Here is a 9,559-nt window from a genome sequence, read left to right on the forward strand (position 1 = left end):
TAGATGTACAAGGCGAGGACCCATTGGGCATAGTGTGTGTAAAACCGAAGACAACCATAGTTACGAACAATATAACTGGCAAGATAGAGGAACTAAGGGAAGGTAGTCAGGGGCCACAGCCGGTTGCCATAGCGCCAACAGGAACAATGACCTGGCGCGATCAGTTGGCGGTGGAAACTGGAGATGAGGAGCCTAACATGTGGTTAGAATGGGTCAGATTTACAGTAAAGAGCATAGATGTTAAAGATTGTTTTGTATGTGCAGCTGCAAAACCTAATTTGGCCACACATCCAGTAATTTCAGGTAATTGGACATGCCTAATCTCATTGTTCAATGAGATTGCGCCAGTAGGGTGTGGGGACTTATCCATGACCCACCCAGTAACTCAGGAACCAACCCCAACTAACATCAAAGCCTATAAAGGCAATTACACCTGTTTCAGGAGCAACAAACCAGGACCGATAAACAGGGGACATTTTTCAGAAGGTTGGTGTAAGGAAACCATTATCCTGGATAGTGATGGGAATTATACAGGCAGCCAGCTGAATGCACAAAAATTCAGTAGGGCGGATTTAGTATGGTTGTGTGGAGATATGAGAATCCGGCGAAGATTGCATGGGAATTGGTCTGGGGAGTGTGCGTTGGTCTTTCTGATTATGCCTTTCAGAATTTACAAGCAGCACGGAGTGGAGGATGCCGGGGACGTCCTGACCAATCACCACAGCCATCGAAGAGACACCCGAGAGGTCAAACCTGGCGGATCCTTTGACAAGACCGTGTGGATTGATGGTATAGGGGTCCCAAGGGGGGTCCCAGATGAATTTAAGGCTAGGAACCAGATTGCTGCAGGGTTTGAAAGTGCACTCTTTTGGTGGGTGACTATCAATAAGAATGTAGACTGGATAAACTATCTCTATTACAATCAGCAGAGATTTGTTAATTTCAGTGTTCAGGCCATTGAGGGACTGAGAGACCAGCTAGACCAGACTTCACTTATGACCTTACAGAATAGAATGGCATTAGACATGTTGTTAGCAGAGAAAGGTGGAGTTTGCCAGATTGTGGGGTCATCATGTTGCACCTTCATCCCTAATAATACTGCACCCGATGGTAGTGTGACACGAGCTTTGGAAGGATTGAGGGCTTTGTCACGAGAATGGAAGGAGAATTCAGGGATAAACAATGAATGGGTTAAGTGGCTAGAAGGGATGTTTGGGCCATGGAAGGGAGTTATTGCGAGTTTGGTGATGTCAGCATGCGTGGGAACGGCAATTTTAGTGGTATGTGGTTGTTGTGTCCCGTGTATCAGGGTGTTAATGGGAAGAATTGTATTAGATATAGTGAGTAGAGGAAGCAGAGGGGGGCAGGATCCACCAGTTATCCAGATGGTGTTGGCTGATTTGTCGAGATATCATGTAGATGATGATGAGGAGGATGCCCTTAAAGATGGGCCGGAAGACCCACTTCGAGCAGTATAAGTGCTACTAACTCTGCTTAATTAAAGGTAAAACCGACCAGACAAGATGAGGAGAGAGGACCAGCACTACTGATCACACACCGTGATGAAGGAAGGAGACTTGGAAGGACTGGCAGAGGCAGACACTGAGGGGACTGGAAGACCCACTCCAAGGGACAAAAGTGCCACTAACTGGACCTGCCTACAGGGAACTAAACACAGCAGAAAGCCCGACAAAACCAACTATGTGGAAGAAGAGTCCAGCGGAATCAACGGAGCGGAACAAGACGAGGGGGGAGAATTTAGTTAGACTAGGAGAGAAAAACATAAACATATAGTTCGCAGACACATAGACCATCTTTGAAAACACTAGTTAAGTGCAACACACATAGTTTAGCTACAAAACGCAAGGGGTTAGTTCAGGATTGTTTACAATGTATATATGTTTGATACTCTGCTATTTTTAGGAGGGATATTCTCTGTGTTTCATCGTTTAAATGTTTGTGTTGCTGTGGAAACAGGTAAGACCGACAGGGGAGAATCCATAAGACATTAGGAGTCATGCAGAGACACAGGAGCTATGGGCCCCTTCTGAATATCTGCAGCTCCGTCTGGTGGAGGACAACCTGAACGGACTTCCTGTAGAAGCCACGCACCCATTGTTTTTATTTTATTTTTCTCGTTTTTGATTTCCTATTTTTAAATTGCTTTATTTTGTCTTCCTATTCTTATTTAATTTTCTATTTTTTGTTTGTTTGTTTGGTTTAAGGGTAGGAGCTGTTGCGATAGGTACGGTTCCTTTAGTTTAACTGGTAGCCTTTTATTTTTTAGATACCTTTTATTGTAAAAATTCAGCCCAGTGGCCATGTAAGTCAGAAGGGGTTAAATTGGGGGTTGCTGACGGCTATCCTATCTCCTGGAATCTAGAGACACCTAACCTATAGTTAAAAGTTAATGTGAAAGCATTAAGATGCTTTCAAGGGGGGACTGTTAGGTTTTTCAGAACATTAAACATAAATTCAATATGGGAAGTTTTACGGCATTTTCCAAGTTTTACGACATCCAGGCCGCATGGTCTTTTGTCCAACATGGCGCCGGCTAGGCTCCCTCTCTGACTCCCACCGAGGGGGGGGAGGCGGAGCCCGGGGCTTTTTAGCACATTTCATTGGCTCCAACAGCAGCGGCGGAGGAGGAGCCCAGACTAGTTTAAAAAGAGAGGCGCGTTGAGAAACTGTCTCTTGCTTTTGTGGTTGTGTGTCTAGACTGCAGGAGAAAAGAGCGCTGATCAGCTTAGCTCTGATATATATTCACAGATCATTTTTACACTTAATAAAGTGTTTTGTAGAGTACTTTCTGGATTCCATGACTTTCTGGATTCGTCCTAACAGCGACCACAGACAAAGATTTTTAACCTGTTAATTAACCATATTTTTAAAATTACAAAAATGTATAACTTTCCATTATAAATTAGCATAACAGAGTGGACATGTTATGCTTTACCGCATCAGTAAACCTTTCTAAAACATTGAAAAAAGAATGAATAAAGTATGATACCTACTCTGTTTTTTTGTGGACGATTTCCCTCCAAAAATGTATGCTACTTCCTGGTAGTCATGTGACTAGAGGAAGAGTCAGGGGGCATGTCCAGACAAATTTTCCATCACAGTAACAGGGGGGACAGTTGACTCAGGGACCTAACTTATTTTAAAGACTTTAAATATTAAAAATGTATTAATAACAAAATATAACATTTGGTGAGAGATATTATAAATAAGGCTATACAACAATAATGAAAAATGTAGAATTTGTTTGATTTTTATTACTTAAATTTGTAAATGAATTTGAGAAAACATGATTGGGGACATAGCAGTTAGGCCTACTTGCACTAAAATCAGAGTGTTTTTTTTATTTTTTTTTATTAAATAATCCTGGGAACACTTCATTGTTTTCTATGGTGGAGGGGGGTTAATCATGTAAGACAAGCTTATAGAAATAAGTACAAAATATACCATATTACGTCATGGGGACTCAAATGGCACCGAATGCTAGGAATGACCCACCTACATACACACACTTATCAGTAAGGATATTCAATATATTGGATAACAAACAAAATATGAAGCAATATTTACACAGTATTAAAAGCTGCATAATACACAAAACACATTTATCAAAGCAATTCACAACTAATCCAATAGATGGAGCACAGTAAGACTTTACAGCTCTTAGGAACACCTCAGGAAATCAACTATTTACCCATTTACAATTAATTATACTGTGACATCCCGTATATGAGCAAAATAAATGTTTAGTGAAGTTCACATCACAGATATCTCACAATTATTATTTGCGTTGCCACAATAATGATATTGTGAATATATATATATCTTAGCAAATCCCACAACAAATGTCTTTCCTCTCTTTCCTCTCTTTGTTCTGTGTTTCCTCTGTATCTCCCTCATTCTGTTTCTGCTCAGTGCACAGGAAGCTGTTGGGGTGTTTTGGAGACAGGAACGTGATGGAGGTGATGCAGGTGGAGTCGGTACAGTTGGAGATGTTACCACTGATGTTCACCACACTGCAGCCAAATGACTGGAGCTGCACTAATGAACTTATCAACACTGTATGCAACACCATACACACCCAACAGGGGGCGCTGGTCTGGCTCGAAATGGACCGGATTCAGTCCATTCACCGAAATCTTACTATCACAGAGTTTTTTTACTACACTAGGGAACGCAACACGTAGAGGTGTAGAGACCAAGTTTCTTTACTTTTAACCTGTTATTCTGTACAATTATACACAAGTGGCCTGTTGCAGCTCATCTGACAGTTAGGTGAGGAGCCCCTGGACCACAATAACATGATTTTTTTGGGCTATAAAAGCTTCATGGGTCATTTTTCTCTGCCAACCTGTCACCTCCATATTCAGGCACAGTTGAAATGTGATACAAGCTGCATGATAAATCTGGTCTCTGGGGTCAGTTTTTTTACTCTGCCTCCTCCATCTGTGCAAGAAGAACCTGTTTTTACTGAATTAGCCAAGGTATGACAATTATTCAATGCAATTATTTGTAGGGAGGATTTATGCTGGCTTCAGAAATGAGCTTTTTTCTTTATGTGATAACCTTTATGTCCAGCTTTTGTTTTGTATTTCTAAGGCTGAACTACAAGCCCAAATCAGAAAAAGGTAGGAATTGTAAGGGCTTTAAAAAAAAAGAAAGATTGGAAGGGATTTGCATATTTCTTCCTCTATAGTGCATCATATCATTAACTGATTTAATGAATCTGGAGGAATTTCAGTGCATTTAAGCTCAACAACCAAAATCTTTTATCCCTCAGACACTGCATTAAGAACCGCCACTCAACAATAGCTGATATAACCACATGGGTGAGGGATTAGTTTATCAAACCTTTTTTAAGCTCTACAATACAGAGTTACATTCACAAATGGCACATAAAACTTTACTGTGCAAAAAGCCTTATGTTAACCATGTCTAGAAGCAGGGTCAACTTCTCTGGGCTCTGAGGCATCTGGGATGGACCATCAGCAGGAATGTGTTCTTAGACAAATTAGTATTTCAGCTCTTTTTTAGTATAAATTGATGCTGTGTGCTCTGGACCAAAGATGAAATGGATCCAGACTGTTATCAGCAACAAGTCCAAAAGCCAGGCTCTGTCATGGTATGGGGGTGTGTCAGTGCCCTTGGTAAAGGTCATTTACACTTCTGTGATGGCAGCATTAATGCAGAAAAGTACGTTGAGATCTTAGAGCAGGGGTGTCAAACTCAATCACAGAAGGGGCCAAAATTGAAAACATGGTCTATGTCACGGGCCAAACAAAATGAACATTTATTCAACAATTTAAAACTTTTAAACAGAAATGTGAATTTCTACAACAGACTACAATTGCTTTTCAAAAAATAAATAAAAAATTAAATAATAAAAATCAACAAATAAAATATCATGAAATGAAAAAAATACAAATTTAAATTGTGTTTTTCATTAACAATACCTTCCAGCAAATGACAATATTTCAAATATGGACAAGCTGATGAAAAATTGTCAAAAAAATTTAAAACAAACAAAAACCATACATGATATTTAATCTCTCTCATGCTATTTTGTCCAAGCCAGATGCTTGGCATCTTTTGTTGGCTGCAAGTTCATTGATGTTTGGGGCTAGGTTCTGAGCTGTAGAAACTTTCAGGATAGAGTGGAGGTGTGCATCAGTAAGACGACTTCTGTGTGCGTTTTTGTTAATCTTCATCACAGAGAAAAGTTGCTCACACATGTATGTACTACCAAACATGCAGAGCATTCGCGCAGCTTGTAGGCGGAGTTGAGGCATCGTTTCAGGGATGAACTGGGGGAATTGCGTCGGCCCTACAGAGTCATACTTTGCCTTAAGTGTGCAGTTACACTGGAGTTCTATCAGCTCCATCTGGATGTTTACAGGTGCTTTCTCCACACCAACTGCAAATGGATTACTGAGCAGTCCAAAATTGAATTTTTGCTCTTCAAAGTCAGCAAAGCACCGCATGAATTCCATGTGAAGTGTGCTCAGCTTATTGGCAAAATGCACAGTTGGGAACACAAAGGTGGAGATTTGGTTTGTGATTTTTTGGCAACAGGAAAAGTGACCCAAGTTTCCTTGCTGCACCTGAGTCTCCCACAGCCACAGCTTAACTTGAAAAGCTTTTACTGCATCATACATGTCCATGATCACACAACCTCGTCCCTGAAGCTGGAGGTTTAGTGCAGTGAGATGCTTAGTTATGTCACACAGAAATGCTAACTCACACAGCCACTTTTCATCCTGCAGCACTGTGGTGTCTTTTCCTTTGCTTTCCATGAACTGAAAGATTTCCTCACGCAACTCGAAAAATCTGTTGAGCACTTTTTCTTGCACCTCTGTGTGATAGGGCACATCACCAAATTCAGAATGCATTTCCTCCAGAAAAGACTTAAATTGACTGTGATTTAAACCTTTGGCTCTTATAAAGTTAACTGTCTGTGTTACAGTGCTCATTACATGTTCCAGCTTCAGGGCTTTGCCGCATAGTGTTTCCTGGTGTATGGTGCAGTGATACATTGTCAACTCACTTTTCAACGCAGTTTCATGTCATTTACACATTTAGACTCTTCTTCAAATATGTCTTTTTTTTCCGTGGTAGTGCCATGAATTGATTTAATACACAAAAATTCCTCTGTAATGCATAAACTGGAATTCACTCCATGGATGAAGACAGACAGCTGTGCAGTGTCAGTCGTGTCAGTGCTCTCATCCACAGCAAGGGAATATGCAATGAAGTCTCTTCCCTTTTCCATCAACTGTACTTGTAAATCAGTGGCAAGCTCACCCATTCAATCAACAACAGTATTTCTGCTTAGGCTTACATTTAAAAAAGCTTGCTTTTTGTCTACAAACATGTACTCTGCTTCCTACCTGTTATGAAAGCACCTGTTTTCAAAGTCCACTTTTCGTTTGGCCATTGTCTGGGGCAGCTTGCTTAAATGTCACTGACCCATGCATTCACTGAGCACCGTTAAGTGTGTGTTGTTATAGCAACAGGCGGGGCTGGCGCTGCGCAGCAAATGTTGCAATGCTTTGTTCGAATTGTAGTGCGAGTGGCATGAGTGTGATTTACTAGCGGGCCATTGATAATATACATATTAAACTATCTCACGGGCCGGATATAATTGTATCACGGGCTGTATGTGTCCTGTAGGCCTTGAGTTTGACATGTCTGTCTTAGAGCAACATGTGCTGCCTTCAAGACATCATCTTTTCCAGGGATGTCCAGCATTTTTCAACAAGGCGACACAGACACATCTCCCTGATTTTCAATGTTATGACAGGTGGCCATTTGCCCAGACTGTAGCAACAGCTCAAGTATGTGGAAAAAAGCAAAGAATAAGTAACATCTGTGTCAATATGTAAAAAGCAGTTTATATTAAACAGGTCACTGATGAGGGGACAGCCAATGCAGCCAGGAACAAACTACATTTCCAAATGCAGGCACACAGAACAGATTACATTTCCAACCCAATACTGTAAATATCTCTGTAAATAAACATTTACTGCACTCTAAACTTTGTATGCTATGCCCTTTATTTTTTTAATGAAAGTAGTTGTCATAACAGTGCAGGAAAGTGATGGGGTTAATGTCTGCAGACAAGGGAAGTGGGGAAAGTCTAAGGGTCAAGGTTTAAGTGTCATGGTTTGGTACTGGTAATATGTGTTCAAAATTATTCAACTCATAAATAATGTCTGGACAGTGGAGGATCTTTCAGGAGATGCTTTTCATTAATAGATACAGTGGACAGAGATACTTCCAGTAATTACATGCCCACAAAGTGTGTCCATATAGTAGGTGTAGCTCATCGAATGTACATACAAGATAGGTTTACTTTAAAAAAAGTGGTTGTATACTGTTGTGTCTGTCACAGCTAACAGAATAAGGAAGTAATAGATTAGAATTTTATTAATCTGTTTATTTTTTTGCTAAATGTTTTACAGACATTCCAAACATTCTTGTATTGTTAAGATCCACATTAAATGTTCAGCTTGAATTTTAGACGTTGGATGATGTTGTAATAGTTCATAAATTCACAGTGATTCATTTATACATGTAAAAAATATTATGTAACAAGCTCATATTAGGTCATTTTTAAATATCTATTCAAAACAGAAACTACAAGCCAGCTAGAATACTTGTCTAAATACTCCAGTTAGTTTTGTTAAATGTAGATGAACTGCTATTACATACAGAATAAAATGTAAAATAAAAATGCTGTCTACAGTCATAAACCATCGTCATTCTTTAACCCCTTAATTCCTGAATTTATTTATAATTATATCAAAAAAATTTATTTTTGCTTTAAAGCCGATGCTACACATGCTACAAGTGGAGAATGTTAATTTGTCCATAGCACATAAAATAGATATAAATTTAAGTATGTTTCAAATTAGCAGAACGAGTATAAATTGTAAAAACAAATTGGTAAACAGGAATCAATGGTAAAATGATAAAAAAAAAAGCAATGACACACATTTTCCCATCTCAGGTATGTAGACTTTACATTCAGGTATGCAGACGTACATACATACATATACATACGCATATATACTGTATGTCATTATGATACACTAATAATATAATAATACACCACACATAATAATGTAACATTTGTTTATTAGGATTTTAATGTCATGTTTTACACTTTGGTTGCATTCATGACAGAAACGGTAGTTACTAATTACACAAGATTCATCAGTTCACAAGTTTATATATAACACAGTCATTTTAGTCATTTAGACAATTTAGTGTCTCCCATTCACATCACTTGCACGTCTTTGGACTGAGGGAGAAAACCGGAGCTCCCGGGGAGAACATGCAAACATGTTGTTATACAGTGTATCACAAAAGTGAGTACACCCCTCACATTTCTGCAGATATTTAAGTATATCTTTTCATAGGACAACACTGACAAAATGACACTTTGACACAATGAAAAGTAGTCTGTGTGCAGCTTATATAACAGTGTAAATTTATTCTTCCCTCAAAATAACTCAATATACAGCCATTAATGTCTAAACCACCGGCAACAAAAGTGAGTACACCCCTTAGTGAAAGTTCCTGAAGTGTCAATATTTTGTGTGGCCACCATTATTTCCCAGAACTGCCTTAACTCTCCTGGGCATGGAGTTTACCAGAGCTTCACAGGTTGCCACTGGAATGCTTTTCCACTCCTCCATGACGACATCACGGAGCTGGCGGATATTCGAGACTTTGCGCTCCTCCACCTTCCGCTTGAGGATGCCCCAAAGATGTTCTATTGGGTTTAGGTCTGGAGACATGCTTGGCCAGTCCATCACCTTTACCCTCAGCCTCTTCAATAAAGCAGTGGTCGTCTTAGAGGTGTGTTTGGGGTCATTATCATGCTGGAACACTGCCCTGCGACCCAGTTTCCGGAGGGAGGGGATCATGCTCTGCTTCAGTATTTCACAGTACATATTGGAGTTCATGTGTCCCTCAATGAAATGTAACTCCCCAACACCTACTGCACTCATGCAGCCCCAGACCATGGCATTCCCAC

The 9,559-nt window shown here is 39.9% G+C and overlaps 1 pseudogene; it reads right to left on the bottom strand.

The window, feature by feature from the left end:
- Positions 1 to 5,570: 5,570 nt before the first annotated feature.
- LOC134302391 (general transcription factor II-I repeat domain-containing protein 2B-like) lies at positions 5,571 to 6,889 on the bottom strand (annotated as a pseudogene).
- Between the last annotated feature and the right edge of the window lie 2,670 nt (positions 6,890 to 9,559).

This window comes from Trichomycterus rosablanca, chromosome 2 (assembly GCF_030014385.1).
Source record: "Trichomycterus rosablanca isolate fTriRos1 chromosome 2, fTriRos1.hap1, whole genome shotgun sequence".
Lineage (NCBI taxonomy): Eukaryota > Metazoa > Chordata > Actinopteri > Siluriformes > Trichomycteridae > Trichomycterus > Trichomycterus rosablanca.